At 44.7% G+C, this 25021-nt stretch overlaps 1 long non-coding RNA gene across 3 annotated transcripts; it reads left to right on the plus strand.

The window, feature by feature from the left end:
• Positions 1-216: 216 nt before the first annotated feature.
• LOC148108146 (uncharacterized) lies at positions 217-24466 on the plus strand. Of its 3 annotated transcripts, XR_015721146.1 has the most exons (3): positions 238-384; positions 577-5057; positions 23840-24466. It is a non-coding gene; the product is annotated as an uncharacterized LOC148108146 (long non-coding RNA). The 3 variants fall into 3 exon arrangements; XR_015721144.1 differs by lacking the exon at positions 23840-24466 and having other exon boundaries at positions 217-384; positions 577-19529; XR_015721145.1 differs by lacking the exon at positions 23840-24466 and having other exon boundaries at positions 217-384; positions 1990-19529.
• Positions 24467-25021: the final 555 nt, after the last annotated feature.

The raw sequence follows: 25021 nt of genomic DNA on the forward strand, positions 1-25021 counted from the left end.
CTTGAGAAGAAAGCAGTGCAAGACCCATCCCATTAGGAGATGGGGACAGACACATGGCATCCAGGAGAAATTCCCGGAGGAGAGGCTACTGATATTCACCTCTGAGAACAGGTGGAGACCGGATGAATCTCTAGGCTGGAGGGTGGCCATGTGTGCCAGGACCTGGGATGGGTCCCCGGTCCTGCTGCTCAACCCTCACCAGACCCTGCAGCTCCCCCCCCCCCAGGCTCCCTATACATCCTGTGCTTCTCTCTCTGCTCAGGAATACCAAGTCATGACGGACATCGTGCTGCTCCAGGTGGCTGCCGAGAATTACACCCTAGAGCCCGAGGATTCTTTTCGGTCCTGGTTCCAGGCTATGGAGTCACTCAGCGAGGCTGAGAGGTGAGGCCCATCAGGATCTGGGTCGGTGAGGTTCGGGGTGGACTCTTTCTGCTGGCCACTCCTGGGATCCTCCTTCCCTGGGCAGCCTCAGGCCTTGTTGCTGGGGCGCCTGACTCCAGCTGTGGGCAAACACTGGCAGGGACTCTTGAATGGAAGCTCCTGGGCAACTCACAGGTGTCCCTCTGTCCTTAGCTACACCCTGTCCTGCCAGCTGGAGCCCCGGTCCTAGCTGGTCAGCAGCACTCAAGAAGGAGAAGAACTGGCCGCAGTCAACCTCAGGGCTGAGCAAGTGTCCAGTGGCCCTGCAGGGATTCCTCAGCAGCTGGGGATTTGCGGTGCATGCGCCCCATGTGTTCCACACCCCTTCCTCCCATCTATTTAGTTATTTGATGGGGGGCAATATTTATTCTCTTAAATAGTAAGTGGTAAATTCAAATATTATTATATTAAAGCCCTTTTTTCTTTTAGAGCCCAAGAGTGTGGTTTGTTCTTTTACTTCCTACAGTAACGTAAAAGATATAGACTCTCATATTCATTCCTGAACTAAGGAATCTTAAAGCGTCATCAGCTATTGTATGTGGGAGGAAGGAGAAGAGCCAGTCCTCCTCCCTAGCTACTCATACAATCCCGAATTCCTCCATCACCACAACTGTGCCTGGAAGTTTGTTGAATGTTCCCTTCCTCGGAGATAGAGCAGAAAGACTGTCCCAGGTCTTGACCTCCTGAGTAGGAAAGTCAAAGTGTGGACCTAGGCCTGTATCCCCGTTGCTGATGCTCTGTGCTACTGATCTGCACTTATCACTCAGCTACGGGATCATTAGTCACAGGGCAGGGGGGTTTCACCATCCGTGTACACTCCCAAAGTACTGAAGTGTACACATTTCCCAAACACTGACCACACTATAAGGTGGCCTCAGTGGTCACATAACCCAGAACAACTATAGATGGATTTAACAGCCAGCTCTGGCATAGTCATTAGAGTGAAACTCACATAGAAAGTCCACATGCTCCTGGTCAGTCCACTGATTCTGAGAGCTAAGAGGCCCCATGTAGGACAGTGCAGGCCAACAGCTGTCATAGCTGAGGTCATTGCTTGTACATGGCCCAGAGCAGTTAAGAATCAGGAAGATAATTTAATGTAATTTATGACATCACCATACCATGAGAAATGCTCAAATCCTGTAAGTCCATACCCAAGATACAGTGGCAAATAGGAATTTAAAGTAAAACTTGGCTTTTAGCTTGGTGCCCATCACCCTTGTTGCAAATCTCCTAAACAGCTGGGTTAGGGAGTGTCAGTGTTCACTCCGTGCCTCCTTTACTTTCCCCATTGTGCAATCTTGGCACCCTTGTCACAGATCATTTATCTATGTACGTGTGAGTTTATTTGGGGGCTCTCTGCTCTGTTCCACTGGTCTACCGGCCTGTTTTTATGCTAGTACCATTCTGTTGGATTACCGTAGCTTTGTAATATGCTTTAAAGTCAGGAAGTGGGGGGACTCCATCTTTGTTCTTCATTCTCAAGATTGTTTTGGTTATTAGGGGTCCTTTGTGGTTCCATATATATTTTAGTGTTTGTTTGTTTGTTTGTTTGTTTCTATGCAGTGACATTGGGATTTCTGTAGGTCGCTTCCTCTAGGACCTGGTGGTTGACCTTCCTGTTTAGTGTCCCAGAATCTTAAGTTGTGCCTGTCATGTGTGCATGAGCCCAGAAGTGCCTATACATGAATGATCAGATCAGGCCAGCAAACTACAACCAAGAAACAACCAGCGGAGGGCAAGTGACCTCTTTTTCATCTTTGGATTCTAGAACTGTGCTCTCCAGGGTGCTAGCCTCTAGCCACATGTGTCTGCTTATAATTAATTTTACACCAACATTCAGCGAATTAAAATAACACCACATTGCTCAGTCACACTAGCCACATTTCAAATGTGCACATACTAATTTGAATCTCAGGTGGTAAGTTTGGAGGTAAGAGCTGCAATGTGCCTGTAGAACTGAGAGTGTGAAAGCTGATTCATTCAGCATCTCTGTCTCATTCGAAGGTTTGTAACTGTGATCAATTCTTGTTGAAGGGCTCTGACTCCACCAAGTATAGAGAACTTCTGAGAACCCACAGGAAATATCAGGTTGATGCCGTATGACCCACACAACCTCAACTAGAGGAGGAGGAAAGGGTGAGCCCCTCTAATTGATGTGTTTCTATATATCATATTTGTGTTTCTATAGATTTTCTTGTGGAGAGCATTCAAGATTCCAGTAGTGAGGAGGATGACTCTCCAGGTAGGGAACAACACTCAGGTAGGAAGCAATGCAAGAGGGTTCCGGGTACAGTTGGGTTGCACCTGCTGCTCTAGAGACTGAGGAAGGTGGATAAGAAAGCAGAAGGGTAGGGAAATATATGTACAAGTCTAATTTGTTCATTTCATATTTTAATGACATATTAGTAAGAGGAATGGAGTCCATAGGCATCAGGTGTGCTGTGTTTGCAATCATTTTTGCTTTCCTATTTAAAAATTCTTTCCCATGGGGGCGCCTGGGTGGCACAGCGGTTAAGCGTCTGCCTTCGGCTCAGGGCGTGATCCCGGCGTTATGGGATCAAGCCCCACGTCAGGCTGCTCCGCTATGAGCCTGCTTCTTCCTCTCCCACTCCCCCTGCTTGTGTTCCCTCTCTCGCTGGCTGTCTCTATCTCTGTCGAATAAATAAATAAAATCTTTAAAAAAAAAAAAAATTCTTTCCCATGAAACCTGTACTTCCTTCTCTTTCCCACTGCCAGATGTCAAAGCTTAGGTTCTGTTTCATTAGCACCTCTTGGGATTTTGGTATCTTTCTTGTTATTAACCTTGATGGATGTAATCTGGTGCGACCCAACAGACACTTGAATCTGGATACAAAGTTCTAGCATGAGCCAGGAGGTAGATGAGAGGTCAACTCTCTCCCTTTTAACGTACAGGACTAGTAACATTATGTTCCTGTCCTGTTTGCTCCTCCTTAAAGGCCACTTCCATAGCTAGGTAAGTTGAAGAATCTTTCCTCTGCAATTTTGCATATGCTCCAATGTCCTTTAGCTCATCCCAGCCTCCATACCTCACCCAAGTCTGAACTGTGAATGTGCTTCCATCTGAAAGAGGCCCATGTGCAGCTGCCCTGCAGACCCTCCATGGCCGGCAGGGATTCTAGAGGACTGTATGAGGAGCTGCTGGGCCTATTTCACACACCAGCTTTTACAGCCCTGCTGACCTGGTCACCTGGCATTGGCCACAGGACACGACCTCTCTCTGGGCAGCGGGGCAGGGAGTCAGTGCTCCTCTCAGAACCCACTGCCTCAGCCACACATTGGCCCTGCCCCCCACACCTTGGTCATGCCTACCCCAGGCCTGCCCAAAGCCCACCCTCCCAGTCCTTCCAAGGTTCAGGGCAAACTCTGGCAGGTAGTGTGTGTTTATGTGATCGCATCAGCTGTAGAGCCCCTGTTGCCCCACGTATAGACTAAGGGAATTTAGACAAGTTAGCTTACTTCTGATTTCATGTTCATGCTCTCTAGGGGGCTAGGAAACCTATGGGATTTTTTGAGAACGATCTTCAAGTAACTGCAATTACCCCAGGCCCAGGACAGGTAGTATGTGGAACTCATTGCCATTCTCTCCCATAGGGCCCAACAAAACCCCAGTCCCATTACAGGTGCCCCCTGGGTTTGGATGGATTGGTTAATTGATCAATTGATTGATGAGGGAGGGTGGCAGTATACCCATGATCATTCCTCCGGTGTCCCCATATTTTAAAATAACATGGCTGGTAGAGGCTGACACGGAGAAGGACGATGAACACTAAATAGTGGAGAGAAGTGGAAGGGGAGTACTGAGTCATGAGTACTGAGGAAGGCAACATCACACACAGAAATGCATGCAGACAGTGACTGCCTTCTTGTAAGGACAAGATGACACAGGAGTTCATTCATGGTCACAGTTATGAAATTTGAAGGCTGGAAAAAATATGTTGCAGATCACAGAGACCCATTCCCTCATTGCAGAGGGGAAGACAGAGTCATCCCCAGGTCGGCCTTTATCCTGCCAGGAGCAGTGGGTCCAAGTTCTCACCCCAACCCTGACTGTCCCCGTCCTTTCCCAAGGCTTCCTCCTCCCCACTCCTACAATTATCCATGCACAGGATTACATGCAGGGAGCAAAACTGTGCATGCAATTTATTTCCTCTTTCCTCTCTTTTCACTTTGTTTTTGCTATCTATAAGCTCCTCTTTGTAGCTCTTCCCCCATTCCCTCTTTATAATTCTCATCCTGTAGTATGTGGTCTCATACAGGCACTTAAGGTCCTTGGATCAATGTCTATAAAACCTCCTGCAGCCTACCTCATTCACATTCTTAGTGTTGCTCTGGCCCCTTACGCTGGGTCTGTACCACGGACTCCTGCTGAGCAGCCCTGAATGGCCCCAGCCAGGAGCTGGGCTGGGAGTCGGAAGGGTCCCTGCTGGAGGGGCCCTGGGAATTCTGGATCTGCCCTCAGCATCCTCCACTTAATGGTTACCTGCCCTGGGTGGCTCTGGTTATGCCTGATTCTTGTCTTCCTTTCAGCTGTGAACAAATTTTTTTGTAATGGACTCAAAAGAAGGAAAAGACAAAGCAAATTGGGGCAAAGAAGAACAGGAAGAGGAAATGTGAGTGCAGGGCGCTTGGGATGAAAACGGTAAAGCAAACGAGTGCACATGTTCTCCGTTGCTTCCCTAACTTCCTTGTTGGCACGGCAGGAAAACCAACCAAACACTGGGGTGACCGCTAATGCATGCGGCCACAAAAGCGGAGACAGGGTGGTGGTACTAGTACATACAGGCAACATAACTACCTTCCAAGGACGCTGCCACACTCTTTCTGAGCTAATTATGTGTAATCGTTGTGCCTAGACTATACATGGAGTAGATGATTTTATTCATGTAACCTAATAAGTTAGATATTATTCTTAACTCCTTCTATAGGAGGCTGCCAGGGTCCTGGAGATGCTCTGTGTGTCAAATTGGTGTTGGCAACAGATGCATTTATATTACAGGAAACCATAAAGCTAGACATTTAAGATTCGGGGACTTTACAATATGTAAAGTAAACATCAATTAAAAAACAAATGTAAAACTATTTTTTTCTACAAAACAAACTCAGGCACAGATCGTTTCCTCTGATTTCTACAAAGTGTTTTAGAAGTGATGCCACTCTCCGACATCCTCTTCCAGAGAACATATGCAGAGGGAACACACCTACACTGCTTTCATCAGATCAGGAGAATTTGGATGCCACCTAGCAATAGACATCACAGTAAAGGGAAATCACAGGTTAACTCTTCTGAACGTAGATGTCAAGATCCAAAACCAAACATCAGCGGTCTATAAATCCACAGAGTTTTTATAAAGGAATGAAACTGGGATTTCATAGAGTGATTTCCATTGGTTGATGTGAACAGGATTACTGGGTGTTTGGGTGCTGCCTGGGACAGTGGTGAGAAGGGACAATGCCATTGGGTTGGTGGAATGAACATTTGGTGGCAGAGGGAAGAAACTCTCTCCCTGCAACTGCAAGGTCTAGAGAAGGGTGAGGAGTCTACAGAGACTTCAGAGTTTGGGGAGCGGGAAGTGCACACTCAGAGTGTAGGCTCTGCCTGCTCAGGCTATTGCTTAGATCAGTGGTCAGAAGACAGTGGAGGACATGTCAGCTTCATCTATTAAACCAGCAAAGCACCAGTCCATCAGGTCACTTTCCTCATTAGCTAGTGGTTCATCCAGGGTTGGTTCTTGAAGGCCAAGCTGATTCATTAGAGAGGAGTTATATGTGCAAGTTGGCTTGGAAAATCCTGGGCTCTGGGCCACATAGGAGTCAAGCAGAGCACTGGTCACACCGTCGGTCTGCCTTGAGGCAGCTGATGTGTGATGATGTGGGAGGAGGAGGGATTTTCCCCCTGACCTGTTAAGGGACTTCCTTTCAGGAAAATATCATAGCTTTTGGGTCAGAGATTGAAATGTTTGGGTGGAGGCATGTGCCCTTCTCTTGGCTCCAGCACCTTCTATGTCCTGACAGCAACTTTGGGGCAGGAAAATTTGGGGAATGGAGGGAGGGTAGCCCTTGGTTCAGAAGTCCAGCACATGATCTGGAGGACTCAGGGAAGGCGGTAGGGATTGTTCAGGGATCTCTGTCCCCAAGGAAACAACTACTTTCCTATCTCAGATCTGTCATCAGCCTTGTGACTCCAGGCGTCATTTAAAATCTCTACAATTTAGAGCCATGAATCACAAAACAGGGGTCACAGCACCTACCCTGCATAACCCATGAGGATGATGGGGGATGACAGGAAATGATGACAGATACTCTCCATGAGCTGTAAAGCATCATGCCCATGTGAGGGCTGAAATGTCACCTTGCACCCTCCCCTGCCCTGTATCTGTTCGAGTTTCCTCTCCGGAGGCAGCCACTCCTGTATTCCTTGCTTATTCTTGCAGACAGTTAATGCTGGAACACTTACACAGCACTTACGCAGCACCGGTCATTTTCTCCAGGCGCTGTCTGGACTGTCTTATATTAAGCTTCGTAAGGGAATACTAGTAAATAGGCCTCATGCCGCAGAACAGGGAACCAGGGACAAAGGGGTTAAGTAACTTTCCCAGGTACATGTGTCTTCTAGCATGAGTTGATACCAGCCACCAGACACCAGCTCTCATGCTCTCTCTCTCCGTCCCTGTGCTGTGCTGCCTTTCTACATTGTCTCATCCTCATAAAATCACAGCCCCATCACAGATCATAATACCCCTCTTTGCTCATAGAACAGAAGTGCAGCATAGGAATGAATGAATGTGCTCCCAGGGTCTTCTCTCAGCTGCATATCAACAGTTCTATTTTCAGTATGTTTTCTAGGATTGTGGCTCAGGTTATAAAAAGAAAAAGATCCTAAGGGATTCAAACACGGGATTCACAATATAACTATTTGTGTTTAAGAAGATCTGCTGGCTGTCCACTGTTCTGCTGGCTGTGCCCACAGTGGTTCAGCCACATTGAAATGGGCATCTGACCAAACAACATGGTAGGGCCACAAATATCACCCCCACTAACTACTCCATTGAAGGTGGCATGGGAGTAAAATCAGTAATTAGATTCAAGAAGAAGGACTGTGGTTTGTACAAAAGACACTGGATGTTGGAAAGGAAGGAGTGAGCAGGGAAGGTGCATACTCAAGGGCCAGTGTGGCTACTTCCTGCTCTCAGCCATGCCTTCCATAGTGGCTGCTCAGAGGGTGGGTCAGATAGTCAGGGAGACACTGGAGCTGTGTAGATTTCATCCACTAAGCCACAAAAGTCCAGCCTGGCAGACCCCTCTCCTAGTTAATGAACTGCTCATCATCCAAGTTTGGTCAGTTGAAGACGAAGCTAGTTCTTTGGGCAACTGTCACGTGGGCAGTTGGTTTAGAATGTCCTGGGTTCTGAGCCAGTTGGGAGGCAAGCAGACTACTGGTCATTCAGGGTGATCACCTGACCACCAGGGAGTCTCACTGAAAGGCAGCACATAGAATCAAGTGCTGGGGCAAATGAGCGGAGATGGAGACATGCTCAGATCCCCCCACTCCATCAGGGGTTGTTCTTCATTTGGAGGAAAGACAATGTATTTTGAGTCAGGGATTGAAACACAGAGCGAGGAGTTGGGTCAGGATTTGAGCCATCCTCTTGGTGCAGGCACCTCCTTGACATACCAGGTGTCTGCCTGCAGAAACCTTGGGGCAAGAGGATATGAGCAAGGGAGTGAGGAAAGGGCTCAATTCAGGTGTCCAGGACCTGATCTCGTATTCAGGTGATCAGGGATCTCTATGTCCAGGGAACTGTCTGTATCCCCTGACTCAGAACCATCATTCAGTTGCAGTTGAGCTGCAACTCTGAGAAAGTCACTTAATCTCTAAATTTCAGTACCTGCACCATGAAATATGGATCTCAGCCCCTACTCCTCCCACCCTGTGAGCATCAAAGAAATGACTTTTCATTATTGGAAGTTGAATATTGAAGTCTCCAATTGTTGAGGGGTCTGTTTCTCTTCATTTTTGTCATTTTGTTTTATGTATTTTGGAGTTCTCTTGTAAAACGTTCATAATCTCGAAGGATGGGCCCTTTTGTCATTATAAAATGTCCTTTTTTTTTCTAGAAGAAAAATGTCATAAAAGTTTGTCTTATATTATCAAAGCCAGTCTCGTTCTCTTTTGGTTACTACTTGCTTAGCATTTATTTTCCTTTTATTTTCAACCGCTCTGTCTTAGACTTAAAGCGTGACTCCCTCATAGGCAGCAAATAGAGATTATAGGGTTTTTTTAAATCCATTCTGCCAATATCTGCCTCTGAATTGGAGTATATAATCCATGAATATTTCATTACTAATCAGCTAGCATTGGTATCTGTTTTTTGTTTTGGTTTGGTTTTTTGGCTGTATATGTCATCTCTTTTCTAATAGTCCTCCATTACTGGTTTTTTATGTTATGTTCTAGCGTACCGAATACATTTCCATGGTGCTTCTTTTGCTATATATTCTGGGTTATGTTCTTAGTAGCTTCCCTCAGATTATAATTAACACCTTAAATTATAACATTCTAATTGGATTAATACCAGATTAATTTCCATGGCATATAGAAACTACCTTCATGTAGATTCAATGCACACCCTCCCCTTATTGCCATGGTCATACAAATTATATCTTTATACACTGTGTGCTCGTCAACATGTTTATAATATTGACTTCAGGTGGTGCCTTTTAAATCAGGAGAAAATAATACATTGTTTACAATTATACACATCTTACATACTTTTATATTTTTTATTTAAATTCATTAGCCAACATATACATACTTATATATTTACACTTTCTTGTATATTAACCTATGCAACTCTTTATTTCTTCATGTAGATTTAAGTTACTCTGTTGTCTTTTCATTTCAGCTTGAAGGGCCCTTAGTATTTCTTTGTAGGCCTTGTGAAAGCAGTGGGTTCTCTCAAATGTTATCTGGGAATGTCTCAATGTCTCCTTTATTACTGAAAGACATCTGCTAGATACAGAGCTCTTGGTTGACAGTTTCTGTCTTTTGGCACTTTTCATGTCATCCCACTGCCTTCTGGCCTCTGGTTTCTGATGAAAATTAGCCATAAAATTGAGGAGCCTTTGTAAATGATTAGTTGCTTTCATGATTTTCTCTTTGTCTTTGGCCTTGAACAATTTTATTATGAGGTGGGTTTATCCTGCTTGGACTTTTTTGAACTTCTTGAATATTTTTATTAATGTTTCTCATGAAATTTGGTGAGATTTTGGCTATTGTTACTTCACATATCTTCACTGTCCCTCTCTTTTATTTATTTTATCTTTTACTTATTTTATATTTCATTCCCTGTCTTTTATTTTTCTGGGGACTTTTCTTTGTGCATATGTTGGCATGCTTATTGTATTATACAGGTCCGCGAGGCTCTGCTATTTTTTTCTCCCATCCATATTTTTTAACTCACTGTTCATCAGACTGGATCTCTATTAATCTATCTTCAAATTTTTGTCTTTTTCCTGCTCAAATCTGTTGTTCAGCTTTGTTGTGGCTTTGTGTCTCCCCAAATTATACATTAAAGTTGTACCCCACAGTACCTGTGAAAGTATCCTTATTTGGAAATAAGGTCTTTGCAGATATAATCAAGATAAGGTTACACTGGATTAGAGTGTGCCCTGATTGAATGGCTGCTGTCCTTATAAGAGCAGGGAGGTTTGGACACACAGACACAGAGGGGAGAAAGCCACCATGTGATGACAGAGGCAGGGTTTAGAGTGATGCAGATGCAATCCAAGGAAAGCCATGAATTTCCAGAAACTACCAAAAGATAGCAAGGTGCAAGGAAAGATAGTTCTCTAGCTCTTTCAATAGGAAGCAGAGCCTAAGTTATAGCTTGACTTCAGATTTCCAGCCTTCAGATGTGTGAAAGAGTAAATTTCTATTGTTTTAGCCCATGTAAAGTGTAGTAATTTCTTACAATGGTCCTAGGAAGTGAATACAAGCCCCTTTAGTGACATTTTCAGTTGTTACTATACTTTTCAACTCCAGAATATCTGTTTCTCTTTTATAATTCACATCTTTTTTATTGTTATTCTCTACTTGGAGAGATATAATTCTCATACTATGTTTTAGTTCTTTAAATATCATTTCCCTTAATTCTTTACATATACTTAAAAGAGCTGATACAAAGTATCTGTCTCGTAAGTCCAGTGTCTGGACTTTGCTTAGGGACAGTGTGTATTCATTGCTTTTTTCTCCTTGTATATCAGCTTATGTGTGGGGGACAGCCCAAGAGCACCTCCAACATCCGTCCCTCTAGAAAGACTAACTGAACTCAGTATATAGCCATCCTGATAGTTATGATTTATTACAGTGAAAGCACACTAAGCAAAATAAGCAAAGGGAAAGGTGCGTGGGAGGTTCAGAGAAAACCAGCCACAAGCTTTCAAGAGAACTGCTCCAGTGGCATCACAAAGGTACACTTCATTCCTCCAGCAATAAAGTGTGAAACATCTTCCAGGAAAGCTCATTAGAGACTTTGTACTCAGAGGTTTTTAGTGGGAACTGGTCATTTAGGCACCCTCTGCCTAGCACATACCTGAATTTCAGAGTTCTATCAGCAAAGATATGTTCTGCATAAACCACAGGGTTTGCACCAACAGTCTAGGCACAGCAAGCCACACTTACCAGAGAATGGTGGGGACCCTCTTGATTCCAAGTTCCCAGACTTCAGACAGGGTCAGTCTGACAAGCAGGCCTGTCATAGGAAAGCACACTTGGCCCTGGTATGCCAACTTTTTTCTGCACAGTCAGACTTCTGGTTTCCCTGCAGGTATCTTGTTACTGGGGAGGGGGACTGTAAATTGGTTATTTAAAATAATATCATATGACAACTCTAGAAATCGGATTCTCACTCTTCCCTAGGATTTGTTGGCTTTGCTATTTTTTGTCATTGCTTTCTCATTAGTGACTTTAATGAACTAATTCTCCAAAGTCTGTATTCTTTGTCACGTGTGACCACTGTAGTCCCTGCTCAGCTCTATGGCGGTCAGCTATTGGCCGGAGAGAGATCTCACGAACAGCCTAGAACTAAGTCATTCAGTCTTTGTCGAAGGGCTTCGTGAGCATGTTGAATCGTATCTTCAAAATTCAGCTGGTAGCTGAAAACCTTCATTGTTGCTTGTGAAGAACATCCAGGTCAGGCAGGGGGAGAGCTAAGGGCCTTCTAGGATCTCTCCTGGGTATGCTTACAGTGTTCTAGATTCGTAAGAATAAGTCAGAACTTTTCAAATCCCCTCATGGAAATCTCATTTTTTGGTGGTCCTTGTAAGCTTTCTATTACTCTATTGTTTGCTCCAACTAATATCTATCACTTTAACCAACCAACCACAAGTTAAGCAACTGCCTATAATTTCTTTTTTGACAATTATGCTGGGAAAAGGCTTTTTGTTCTGGGCAAGCTCCAAGTGAGATTAAACACAAACAGTCAAACAAGTAGGGTCTTGCAGACATCCCTCAGACCCATTAGTGGTAATTCTCTAGAAATGAGGTTTTGAGGGAGCTCCGGACCCATTCTGTTCTCTCCAGTGGCTGCCGCATTGCTGTCTTTCACTGTGAACATGGGCTTTAGTTTTCTGAACTACTCTGCAGCCACAGGGCAGGGGATGGGACTAGGCCATGTTAAAACAGCACAAAACTCATGGTTCTGACTGAGACTCACCTGTTTTTTTTTCCTCCCTCTTCCACCAGTATCAACATTCCCTCTACTGCTGCAAGTTTGAGTTTATTTCCAGAGTTCTTAAGATGTTGGTGGCAATTTTTGCCAGTTTCCTCATTGATTTTTTTTTGAGGAGAGAATTTTTGGAGGTCTTTAAGCTGCCATTTGCACTAAAGTCACTCACCACATCATACTCTTTTGAATATCCTCAAGCCACAGTCCATGACTGATTATCCTCAGGTGTTTGCAGGAATCACAGTTCAACGTAAACTGTGTCTCAGAGAGACTCCTCATGCAGTTGTGTGCACACTGTTAGGTCACAGACATGAAACTCAACTTCAAAATAGAGCGTCACTTTAAAAGGAATTAAATTTAAAAAAAATAAAAGAATTTTCTTAAAATCGTATACTGAATAATATGACGTGGCACCTCTGGATAATAGTGACCAACCAGATCCTCAGGTTGAATTTAGGTCATTAAACAGGGCTTTGTTGTTATATTCTTCCTCCAACTTAAAAAAAAACTAAAGCTTATCATATGCACAATTTTGTAATGGTAGAGTTTGGATATTTAATATATGTATGATTTCTTGAACTTGTAAATTTACTTAATTCATCTTCACAGTCATAGAGAAAGTTATTTGGGAATAAAATCAATTATCTTTGGCCATGTATATTTTACTTATCTTGATAAGGCTTGAACTATATAGAAAGAAAACATGAAGATATACAGAGATTCCAAGATATGGTGTAAAGCTGCCTATCATTCTAAATCCACACTGTATCTTTAAAATATATGTACAGGCACCGGGGGGGCTCAGTCGTTAAGCGTCTGCCTTCGGCTCAGGTCATTATCCCAGGGGCCTGGGATCGAGCCCCGCATCGGGCTCCCTGCTTGGCGGGAGGCCTGCTTCTTCCTCTCCCACTCCTCCTGCTTGTGTTCCCTCTCTCGCTGTCTCTCTCTCTGTCAAATAAATAAAATCTTTAAAAAAAATAAAAAAAATACATGTAAAATTGCTCCAAATTGCCCAAGGCCTCGCTAGAGCAGTCAAGAGGAAGTAGCTGATTTTCATCATCCTGTTTGCCTGGAGACCACTCCAGACACGTACATCACACTGACGTGTGTGCAGCAGACGGGTTGGGAAGGACTTGGCTTCTCGCTGGGCCTCATGTCACAGTGGAAGTCTGAGCCTCACGACAGCATTACTGTGGCTTTGAGTTGACCGCACTGAGCTGTGTCTAGGCAGCATGCGGTTTGCTTGGTTGGTTACGAGTTGTCTGTTGACTGCGAAACAGCTCCAGTCACATTGACCTCCCATCGCCTCGTCCTCAAACTTTCCTCATCGCCTCCTGATTCCATCCATATGATGTTCTTTCTGCAGGCATCACCTCCTCCTCCACTGCCCACTCCAGCCACTACCCAGGCTGCACCCCAAGTTACCCGAATGCATTCCTCAGATAGGGGTTCAGTCAGCCCCTCTTCCAGAGAACCTCCCAAAATCTCTCTGACTAGAGCTGTGCCCAGGTCATCTTTTTCAGGGATCTCCTATTAGTTGACCTTTTTATTGTGTGGTTATTTTATGTATATCTTCCCAAGAATAATTAGGATCCATGGAGGGAGAGAATGTGAAGTTCTTACCAGTAATCCTGCACTTACCTCCTTGCACCTGGTGAACGGGACAGAGATTCTCCAGAGACAGTGCAGTGAGGACAACACGTTGCAGTGGGGAGGGTGCAGGATCTGAATCTGCATGGTCTGCACCATGCCTCGCTCTGCCATTCACACCACATGACACACAGCAGGATCAAAAAACATTTCTAGGAGACGTCTCCTCATGTCGAAAACAGGACTAACAGTCATTCCTCAAGGGGGCATTTGTGAGGAGAGAGAAAAGTTGTATTCATGTAAGATCTTGGGATGTATCTGTCATGCTACCCTTCACTAAATGTTGGTTGGTGGCCTACTGACAGCCTAGTCTCACATTACTGGGTCATGTCCTCTGAGCAAAGCATGATCACTCAGAGAGGCATGCGCCTCTCTGCAGCTCTGAGATCCTTGTCTTGTCACAGCTGTCTCTCTCCATTGTCACAGTCAACCCCAGTCATCCTATGTTATGGGCATTATTTTCTCAGTTCTTTCTTTTGTGTCTGACATTTTGTCTTTTTCCCTGCCACTTTTTCTTAAAACATGGGTGGCTACAGCTGGATGTCTCTCCTGGAGTCTAGAGGATGTAGGATACATAGTAGCACTGTGGTGTCACTGCCCTCCCGGCCAGGTTGACCACGGTCTCTCAGGGTTTTTCCAAAGACCCACCCTCAGGGGTCTTCCACATGTCCTAAGCAGTCAATGCATTTGTTCATTTAGTCCAAACTTGTAAAATAAGTTTGGTCACCTCTGCATGCAGCCTACCTGCAAAGGAGTTAAGTGACTTGTCCAAATTGAGGCAAAAAAGCATGGTTAATCCTACAGTCACGGAAGACATGGGATGAGTCATCAAGACAATTTCCTAGAGAAAAGAACTCACACATGAATCCTTAGAGGTCACTTCTTACATCGATCTATTCAATGAACATATCATTCTAAATATACTCAGTTTTCCGTTGAATAGGACTTTTCACAACTAACTGAAGCAGCATGCATCACCAGAATACCAGAGGAAGCTAAGTGCGGGGGCTTCAGAGGGTCACAGTTTTGAGGACAGCATTCATCCTGTGCCAAAGTCCAATGACGCACTGCGAGCCCAGTGCGAGACACAGCACCTCTCTGTCCAGGAGCCCCCGACACTGAGATTCCCGAGACGGTGTAGACTGTGCCCAGGGCCCTGAAATGGAAAGAGACACAGGGATGGTGAGTCTGAGGTCATATGATGTCTATAAGAAGGAAGTGGCAGGGCCTCCCCTGATCCTGTGTCAACAAATCACCTGAGCAGAGAGTGAGAGGAGTGGGGAGGAAAGAGGACGGGGCTGTGATGGAAAGACCCTTCGAGTTCTGCTTCCCGCGGGGCCCAAAGTCGATTTTACCTACTTGCCCCACTCAAAGGGAGGACAGGGAAGTCATGCAGATCCTTCCCCTCCCCTTGATGGCCTCCCACAGCTGATGTACCCCAGGGGTTTGTGGCAAGGCAGGCCCACAACTCCTCCTGCTGTGTTAGGGCCAGATGTACATACAGAAGGGGACCTTGGAGAGAGAGTTGCATGCCCATCCACCTGTCCACTATCCCCTCCTCCCAGAGGGGGGTCTCTTCACTGCCCAGGAGCCTCCTCTTAAGACTGCAGCCTCTTCCACAGCCTTGCACTCAGTGAAGTGACCTCCACAGCTTCTTCCTCCATTGTAGATCACTGTAGAGGGGGATCCAGAGGGAAGCCAACCTCAGAGAGAACTTGTTCCAGATTCAGAACAGCAGAAGGGGCCCCTGGGTAGCGCAGTCGTTAAGCGTCTGCCTTCGGCTCAGGGCGTGATCCCGGCGTTCCGGGATCGAGTCCCACATCGGGCTCCTCTGCTGGGAGCCTGCTTCTTCCTCTCCCACTCCCCCTGCTTGTGTTCCCTCTCTCGCTGCCTATCTCTCTGTCAAATAAATAAATAAAATCTTTAAAAAAAAATAAAAGAACAGCAGAAGGACCAAAGACCATGACAGATCACCCAAGACCAACCCACTCTCCACTGTGGCAGTCAGGGGGATCCCCTTCACCTCATCCTGTGTTGCTCTCTCTCCATCATTCCTGATTGGGGGACAAAATAGGGAAGGCCTCAAGGACAGGGAGAGAGAGCTAAGCACATCTTGTGGGTGCTCCACTCTGAGGAATGGGAGGGACCACCCAGCCCTCTTTGGCACACGCCAGTTAACCTCTGCCTGATACTGGACCCAAGGGTTGATTGGGTCTGTTGTTTGGGTGTACACATATAGTATCAGGAAATTGGAGGGAAGCAGAACTTTCAAGGGAAGAAGAGGGACTCCGCATTTTTTTCCCAGAGCAAAGCTGGTTCCAGTCACTAACATAATAATCCACACCAATACTTCCAGTGCAGGACTGAGTGATCTGACCAAAAGCTCCAAAAATTGTGGACAGCTGGGTCAGCAAACCATACCCAGGATCTTAGAAATGGGGGTGCATCAACCACACAGTATCAGAGAACCAGAGGAGAAAGGACGGCCCCCATTACACTACTCCAGAACTCAGCAGCAGCCACTTGGCCACAAAATGACAGCAATAACTCTGGACAGTGAGAAGGTACAGACAGCCAACAGGTTTTTATCTCACTTCCCTGTGAGCCTTGAGGACAATGTAGGCATCAAGCTGCTGTCCCACACTAAGCAGTAATAATCAGCCTCTTTTCCAGGCTGAAGCCCAGAGATCAAGAAGCCTGGCTGCCTGACCTGGAGCCCAGGAATCTCTTCTGAGAGGCAATTGCAAATCTGGGGGTCAGGAGTTTGGCAACAAAGCCCAGGTGTTGCTGAAGCTGAGCTGCTCCCCTAGTGCACGTGCTGGTGGCCATCTCTCCTTGGCCCTTGGACACTGAGGGTGGCTGAGTCAACCCCACCTGGACCACAGACCCTGGCACGGGGGAGGGACAAGTAGAACAGTGAGTTGGGTGAATGAGGGAGTGGACCAGAGCTGAATGAGGGGCCCCCCACAAATCTTCCACCCAGAAAAGTTCAGCTCTCATCTGTGCAGAAAGTGAGGAGCACAATGAGAGGGGCACAGGTCGTGTATAGATGCTCAAGAGCTCTGCTCCCTGAGATTCCAGAAAGGGGCAACCCTAAGTCCCTCTTATTCTCTCCCTAAGCACCATGGGGAGATGGGCTCCTGCATTCATATATGTCCCTGCTCCTTGACACTCAGCCCTGGGTACCATCTCTAGCAGAATGATGCCCCCCACAAATGTCCATGTTCTAATCCTTGAAATCTGCCCGCATGTTGCCTTACATGGGGAAGGGGAATTAAAGTTGCAGATGGAATTAGGTTGCCAATCAGCTCACATTAAAATCAGGAGATGATCCTGGATTATCCAAGTGGTCACAAGGTCATGAAAAGTGGAAGTGCAGCAGAAGAGTCCACTAGGATGTGGGGAAGTCAGTCAGCTATTGCTGGCATTAGAGGTGGAAGGGGCAACTAAGCAGGGAGTGTAGACAACCTCTAGAAGCTAGAAAAAGCCAGGAACCAGATTCTCTCCCAGCGCTTCCAAAAAGGAACACCCTACAGACGTATTTATTTTAGTCCAGTGAGGCCCATATGAGACTCTGACCTGCAGAAGTGTAAGACACTATATTTATGAGGTTTGAAGGCAATACATTTGTGGTAATTGGTTACAGCAATGGGAAACTGATACAGTAATTCCCAAGTCAATGGACTGAAGAAGAAGAATCTTGATCATTTCAGCAGATACAGAAAAAGCATTTAGGACAATTCAACATACATTCAAGATTTTAAAAACTCTCAGCAAAATAAGAATTAAGAAAGACTTTGTCAACTTGATGAAGGACACTTACAGTTTATAGTTAACATAATAGTGATGGAAGATAAAATTTTTTCCTCTGAATTCAACACGACAGAGGAGTTGGGGACTATCATAACAAATACTAGGGTCATCTACTGATTTCATTTCCTTTGGATGTATCCCTAGATATGTGATTACTGGATCATATGGTGGTTCTATTTGCAATTATCTGAGGAAACTCAGTACTGTTTTCCATAATGGCTGTACCATTTTACATTCTCACTAACAGTATATGAATGTTCAAATTTCCATTTTCTTACCAACATATATATAAACCATCCTAACAGGTGACATGATATTGTCCTTTGATTTGGATTTCTCTGATGATTAATGATGCTGAGCTGCTTTTCATATGTCTGTCAGCCATTTGTATTTCTTCATTGGAAAAATGTCTATTGAAATATTTAGCCCATTTTTATGTTGGGTTAAACACTTTCTTAAAAGATTCATTTATTTTGAGAGAGAGAGAGAGAAAGCACAAGAGAAGGGAGGGTCAGAGGGAGAAGCAGACTCTGCTGAGCAGGGAGCCTGATGTGGGACTTGATTCCAAGACTCCGGGATCATCACCTGAGCAGAAAGCAGATGCTTAACCAACTGAGTTATTCAGGCGCCCCTGGATTAAACACTTTTATTTTAATGATTAGTAGCAGTTTCTTATATATTTTGGATATTAGCCTCTTCTTTATTTTTTAAAGATTTTATTTTTTAGAGAGAGAGTGAGCAAGTAGTAGGTGGGGCATAGGACAAGGTAGAGAATCTCAAGCAGAATCCAAAATGAGTATGGAGCCCAAAGCAGGGCTTGAACTCATAACCCTGAGATCATGCCCTAAGCTGAAATCAAGAGTTGGATGCTTAATCAGCTGAGCCACCCAGGGCCCCTAGTCTCTTTTCTGATACAAGGTTTGCAATTGGATTCTCCCATTCTATAGACTGCCTTTTCATTCTGTTGATTGTTAAAGAGACTATCCTTTCCTCACTGTGTACTCTTGGCACCCTCATCAAAGATCATTTATCCATGTATGTGTGAATTTATTTGGGGGCTCTCTCTTCTGTTCCATTGCTCTATCTACCTGCTTTTTTTTTTAAATTAATGTATAGTATATGTTTCAGAGGTGAAGTTTAGTGATTCATCAGTTGAATATAATACCCAGTGCTCAGTACATCACGTGCCCTCCTTAATGCCCATCACCCAGTTACCCCATCCGCCCACCCAACTCCCCTTCTGCAACCCTCAGGTTGTTTCCCAGAGTCAAGAGTCTCATAAGGTTTGTCTTTCTCTGATTTCTTACCCTTCAATTTGCAAAGAGCAATAGACAGATGATCTAAGCAGAAGATCAACAATCAACAAGATCTCACTCTTTGCATCAAAAAACAAGGGCTTTGGATGACACACTGGACCAGATGGACTTTAGAGATATATTCAGAGCACTTCATCCTAAAGGAGCAGAATGCACATTCTTCTCAAGTGCACATGGAACATTCTCCAGAATAGATCACATACTGGGTCACAAATCAAGTCTCAACAGGTACCAAAAGACTGGGATGGTTCCCTACATGTTTTCAGACCACAATAATGTAAAACTTTTTTTTTCTTTTTTCTTAAGATTTTATTTATTTATTCGACAGAGACAGAGACAGCCAGCGAGAGAGGGAACACAAGCAGGGGGAGTGGGAGAGGAAGAAGCAGGCTCATAGTGGAGGAGCCTGATGTGGGGCTCGATCCCATAACGCCGGGATCACGTCCTGAGCCGAAGGCAGACGCTTAACAGCTGTGCCACCCAGGCGCCCCCACAATGCTGTAAAACTTAAAGTCAACCATAAGAAAAAATTTGGAAGACCACAAATACATGGAGCTTAAAGAACATCTTTTTTTTTTTTTTAAGATTTTATTTATTTATTTGACAGAGACAGAGACAGCCAGCGAGAGAGGGAACACAACCAGGGGGAGTGGGAGAGGAAGAAGCAGGCTCATAGCGGAGGAGCCTGATGTGGGGCTCGATCCCATAATGCCGGGATCACGCCCTGAGCCGAAGGCAGACGCTTAACCGCTGTGCCACCCAGGCGCCCCAGCTTAAAGAACATCTTACTGAAGAATGAAGGCGCCAAGCAGAAAATTAAAGAATTAAAAAAAAAAATGGAAGCAAATGAAAATGAAAACACGACAGTTCAGAACCTTTGGAATGCAGCAAAGGTAGTCCTAAGAGGGAAGTATATAGCAATACCGATCTTTCTCAAGAAACAAGAAAATTCTCAAATACACATCCTAACCTTACTCCTAAAGGAGATGGGGAAAAAACCCAGCAAATAAAGCCTAACGCCAGCAGGAGAAGAGAAATAACAAAGATTAGAACAGAAATCAATGATATAGAAATCAAAAGAACAGTAGAACAGATCAACAAAACTAGGAGCTCATTCTTTGAAAGAATAAGGTTGATAAACCCTAGCCAGACTTATCCAAAAGAAAAGAGAAAGGACTCAAAATCACAAACGAAAGAGGAGAGATCACAACCAACACTGAAGAAATACAAACAATTATAAGAACATATTATGAGCAATTATGTGCCAACAAACTTGGCAATCTGGAAGAAATGGATGCATTCCCAGAAACATATAAACTACCAAAACTGAAACAGGAAGAAATAGAAAACCTGAACAAACCCATAATCAGCAAAGAAATTGAAGCAGTAATTAAGAATCTCCCAACAAACAAGAGTCCAGGACCAGATGGCCTACCAGCGGAAACCAAACATATAAAGAAGCATTAATAACTTATTCTCCTGAAGCTGTTTCAAAAAATAGAAATGGAAGGAAAACTTCCAAACTCTTTCTATGAGGCCAGCACTACCTTGATCCCCAAACCAAAGACCCCACCAAAAAGGAGAATTACAGACCAATATTCCTGATGAACATCGATGCAAAAATTCTCACCAAGATACTAGCTAATAGGATCCAACAGTACATTAAAAGGATAATTCACCGTGACCATTTAGGATTTGTTCCTGGGCTGCAAGGATGGTTCAACATCTGCAAATCAATCAATGTGATACACCACATTAATAAAAGAAAGGTCAAGAACCATACGATCCTCTCAATTGATGCAGAAAAAGCATTTAAGAAAATACAAGATCTTTTCTTGATAAAAACTCTCTGCTGTGTAGGGATAGAGGGAACATGCCTCAGCATCATAAAAGCCACATATGAAAAACCCATGGCAAATATCATCCTCAGTGCTGAAAATCTGAGAGCTTTTCCCGTAAGGTCAGGAACATGACAAGGCTGTCCACTCTCACTACTGTTGTTCCACATAGTACTGGAAGTCCTCGCCTCAGCAATCAGACAACAGAAAGAAAAGACATCCAAACTGGCAAAGAAGAAGTCAAACAAGGTACTCTATGGAGAAAGTCCCAAAGACTCCACCCAAAAATTGCTAGGACTCATACAGGAATTCAGCAAAGTGGCAGGATATGAAATCAGTGCACAGAAGTCAGTTGCATTTTGATACACTAAGAATGAGGCAGATGAAAGAGAAGGCATCGATCCCATTTACAGTTGCCAAAAAAACCCATTAAATTACCTAGGAATAAACAGAACCAAAGAGGTAAAGGGTCTGTACTCTGAAAATTATAGAACCTTATGAAAGAAATCGAGGAAGACACAAAGAAATGGAAAAACATTCCATGCTCATGGATTGGAAGAACAAATATTGTTAAAATGTCTATGTTACCCAAAGCAATCTACACATTCAACACAATCCCTATCAAAATACCATCAGCATTTTCCATAGACCCAGAGCAAACAATCCTAAAACTTGTATGGAACCAGAAAAGACCCCAAATAGCAAAAGTAATATTGAAAAAGAAATCCAAAGCTGGAGGCATCATGATTCCAGACTTCAAGCTATATTACAAAGCTGTAATCATCAAGACAGTATGGTACCGGCACAAAAACAGACACATAGATCAATGGAACAGAACAGAGAATCCAGAAGTGGACCCTCGACTCTATGGTCAATTTATCTTCCACAAAGCAGGACTGAATACCCAATGGAAAAAAGATGCTCTCTTCAACAAATGGTGTTGGGAAAATTGGACAGCTACATGCAAAAGAATGAAACTTGACCACTCTCTCACACCATACACAAAGATAAACTCCAAATGGATGAAAGACCTAAGTGTGAGACAGGAATCCATCAGAATCCTAGAGGAGAGCATAGGCAGCAACCTCTAGGACAGCAACCTTTTTCATGACACATCTCCAAAGGCAAGGGAAACAAAAGAAAAAATGAACTTGTGGGACTTCATCAAGATAAAAACTTCTGCACAGCCAAGGAAACAGTCAAAAAAACTAAGAGGCAGCCCACGGAATGGGAGAAGATATCTGCAAATGTCTTAATCAGATAAAGGGCTAATATCCAAAATCTATAAAGAACTTATCAAATTCAACACCCAAAGAATAAATAATCCAAGCAAGAAATGGGCAGAAGACACGAATAGACATTCTCCAAAGAAAACATACAAATGGACAACAGACACATGAAAAATGTTAAATATCACTTGGGAAATACAAATCAAAATCATAATGAGATACCACCTCATTAACAAGTCAGGAAATGACAGATGTTGGCAAGGATGAGGAGAAAGGGGAACCCTCTTGCCCTGTTGGCGGGAATGGAAACTGGTACCTAATTCTGGAGAAGAATTTGGAGGTTCCTCAAAAAGTTAAAAACAGAACTTCCCTATGACCCAGCAATTGCACTACTAGGTATTTATCCCAAAGATACAAATATAGTGACCCGAAGGGGCACCTGCATCCCAATGTTTATAGCAGCAATGTCCACACCAGCAAACTATGGAAAGAGCCCAGATGTCCATTGACAGATGAATGGATAAAGATGTGGTATATATGGAATGGAATATATATACGTGGTATGAATAATGGCATACTACTCAGCCATCAAAACAATAAAATCTTGCCATTTGCAATGATGTAGATGGAACTGGAGGGATTACGCTAAGCAAAATAAATTAATCAGAGAAAGACAATTATATGATCTCATGCATACGTGGAATTAAAGAAACAAAACAGAGGATCATGGGGGAAGAGAGGAAAAACACAACAAGATGAGAGAGAGGGAGACAGGCCATAAGAGGCTCTTAATCATAGGAAACAAACTGAGGGTTGCTGGAGGGGAGGTGGTGGGGGATGGGGTAACCGGGTGCTGGGCATTAAGGAGGGCACGTGATGTAATGAGCACTGTGTATTATATGAGACTGATGAATCACTGGCCTCTACCTCTGAAACAAATAATACATTATATGTTAATTAATTGGATTTAAATAAAAAAATAAAGAGCACCCTTGCATAAAAATAAACCAACAAACACAGACAGACAGAAAGTAGACCAGTGATTACCTGGTGACGGGATGGTTGGGGGAGGGAAGGATTGTAAGGGCATCAGGGAATTTTTTGAGAATGATGACTATGTTCATTATCATGGGTATATACACGTGTCAAAACTCATCAAATTGGGTTTGTTTAAAAAAGTCTTCCCCTATGGACTCTGGGAAACAAACTGAGGGTTTCAGAGGGGAGGGGGTGGGGGATTGGGCTAGGCCGGTGCTGGGTATTAAGGAGGGCACGTATTGCATGGAGCACTGGGTGTTATAGGCAAACAATGAATCATGGAACACTACATCAAAAACTAATGATGTACTGTATGGGGAATAACAAAACATAATAAAAAAATTAAAAAAAAAATCCCATTATCCTGGCAAGAGAGAACCCATCCCTGATCCATCAGATGCCAGCCAGGGAACAGTAGCTATTGTGCATCTGACCCAGAGCCTGGGGCCTGGAGGGAACTGCTGCTTCAGAAGAACCACATAAGGAGATGCACGAAGGCTGGAAATCCTGGCTCCTAGGTCAGCATAGATGTTCATGGAACCAGGCTCAGGTGTGCCCTTTAAGGTACCCCTCCCATCTTTTCCCAACACACAAAACAAGCAGGAAAGAGTATCCAGAGATCATTGACAAGAATCCCAGAAAGATGCCAAACTTGGTAAACGGCCAACAAGGAGACTGAGGCTGGAAAGTCCTGCCTGCCCTGAGTCCATCTGCAAATTATCTTCCTCTGGCTTTGTCCCCTTCACACGCAGGATTTGATCTCCTTCCGTGTTTTTCCCCACTAGGTGCTGATGCAGTTCCAGAGACTGAACTACAATACGACAAGTTCCAAAACCAAACACAAAACTAAAAAAGCATCTCAATGGAAGAAGCAGGACACAGTCTTCCTGGCCTTAGAGCGGAGAAAGGCAACCCCAGTCCTGGGGCAGGAAGGAGTTCTGGGGCAGAGAAGTCTTAAAGACTCCCACTTTCAGTGGTTGTTGGTACTCCTGGGAAAGTCCCTGCAACCTCTAAATCTCAGGAGTTCTGAGGGGCTGTCTCTGCTGTTTGCCCAAATTCATTGACTGAAATGGACCCGTGCTCTGAGTAAGGGGGATTTTGGGGTGCCCTCCAGTGGCTAGGGAGAAGGGCTGGCACTTCTCCTTCCTCCCACATACAGTAGCTGATGACTCTGGGAGATTTCCTAGGTCAGGAACGAATATGAGAGTCTGTGCAAGTTTTCCATTACTGCAGGAAGTAAAAGACCCAAACCACACACATGGGTTCTAAAACAAAACAAGGGCTTTAATCTCCTAACATGCAAATCTATCACGGTACTATTTAAAACAACTAAATGGTGCCCCCTACATAAGGAAATAGATGGGGGGAAGGGGTGTGGAGGAAATGGGCGCAAGGATGCAGCTGCTGAGGAATCCCTGCAGGGCCACTGGACACTTGCTCAGCCCTGAGGTTGACTGCGGCCAGTTCTTCTCCTTCTTGAGTGCTGCTGACCAGCTAGGACCGGGGCTCCAGCTGGCAGGACAGGGTGTAGCTAAGGACAGAGGGACACCTGTGAGTTGCCCAGGAGCTTCCATTCAAGAGTCCCTGCCAGTGTTTGCCCACAGCTGGAGTCAGGCGCCCCGGCAACAAGGCCTGAGGCTGCCCAGGGAAGGAGGATCCCAGGAGTGGCCAGCAGAAAGAGTCCACCCCGAACCTCACCGACCCAGCTCCTGATGGGCCTCACCTCTCAGCCTCGCTGAGCGGCTCCATAGCCTGGAACCAGGCCCAAAAAGGATCCTCGGGCTCTAGAGTGTAATTCTCGGCAGCCACCTGGAGCAGCATGATGTCCGTTATGACTTGGTATTCCTGAGCAGAGAGAGAAGCACAGGATGCATAGGGAGCCTGGGGTGGGGGGGGGGGGAGCTGCAGGGCCTGGTGACGGTTGAGGAGCGGGACCGGGGACCCATCCCAGGTCCTGGCAAACATGG

This window comes from Ursus americanus, chromosome 22 (assembly GCF_024610735.1).
Source record: "Ursus americanus isolate L20-20 chromosome 22, mUrsAme1.1.p, whole genome shotgun sequence".
Taxonomy (NCBI): domain Eukaryota; kingdom Metazoa; phylum Chordata; class Mammalia; order Carnivora; family Ursidae; genus Ursus; species Ursus americanus.